General features: G+C 35.3%; 1 long non-coding RNA gene across 1 annotated transcript; it reads right to left on the reverse strand.

The window, feature by feature from the left end:
- Window positions 1-23: 23 nt before the first annotated feature.
- LOC113344277 lies at window positions 24-868 on the reverse strand. Its single transcript, XR_003357729.1, has 3 exons — window positions 665-868; window positions 450-536; window positions 24-259 (listed from the first exon to the last, which is right to left on the reverse strand). It is a non-coding gene; the product is annotated as an uncharacterized LOC113344277 (long non-coding RNA).
- Window positions 869-889: the final 21 nt, after the last annotated feature.

The following is an 889-nucleotide window of genomic DNA, read 5'->3' on the forward strand; positions in this document are numbered from 1 at the left end:
TTAAGTATCAGCATTACCTCTATGAAACCATTTAAGCAAATGCGACAACAATTCATGTTATCGTGATCCTTTGAAAATCATTTGCCCATGTACACATTTTCGGCTTCTGATCTTCCTACCATCTGACCATTGACGGCGTGCAACAGGACTAAATAATCTCCCGTGGTAGTATTGACTGCACATCACCCATATCTTTTCTTTCAACAAATTTCTTCACTTGAACAAGAATCTCCCCAAAACCTCTTAATGCTTTCTTTGCCTGTAATACGAAAAACACGGGTCATTCAACTGGATATAGGTAAGTACTAATCATAGGAACAAAGAAGCCCTCTTTCTTGTGCAAAACCGTGCAGTTGAGACTTGAAAGGAACCCCGGTTCTGAAAGACCATAGATTTTGAAATAAGCATATAAGAAAGTAAGAAACTGCATAGAAAATTTAGTTACTGACCAAAAGAAAAATGAAGGCTTGTACTCTATTTCGTTTCTAGATCATGATATGGCAAATGCACATTTCTAATATAAATGTGAATATTCCCTGCAATTCACAACAATATATAAGGAACATGTGTTTGTTTCTATCTCACCTTCCATTCAAAAGTTTTCAATAAAATTGAAATTCACTTAAACGCTCAACCTTATAGTGTTTCAGTTACAAAAAGATACCTCTGTCTACCAATACACTGCTAGCCAATACTCCTTTCTATGGAATGCACTTGTGCCCCTTGATTTTGTCTCAACAAAAGCCGCCTTCGCTTGACGAATCATTTGTCAATAATGGATATCTAATACAATAAATTCACTTCAAAAGTTTCTATGAACTACACATTTATGATAGTGAGCAACAAAAACAAGTATAAAATGGTATGGCATGATACTACAAACCTAATG

This window comes from Papaver somniferum, unplaced genomic scaffold (assembly GCF_003573695.1).
Source record: "Papaver somniferum cultivar HN1 unplaced genomic scaffold, ASM357369v1 unplaced-scaffold_7522, whole genome shotgun sequence".
Taxonomy (NCBI): domain Eukaryota; kingdom Viridiplantae; phylum Streptophyta; class Magnoliopsida; order Ranunculales; family Papaveraceae; genus Papaver; species Papaver somniferum.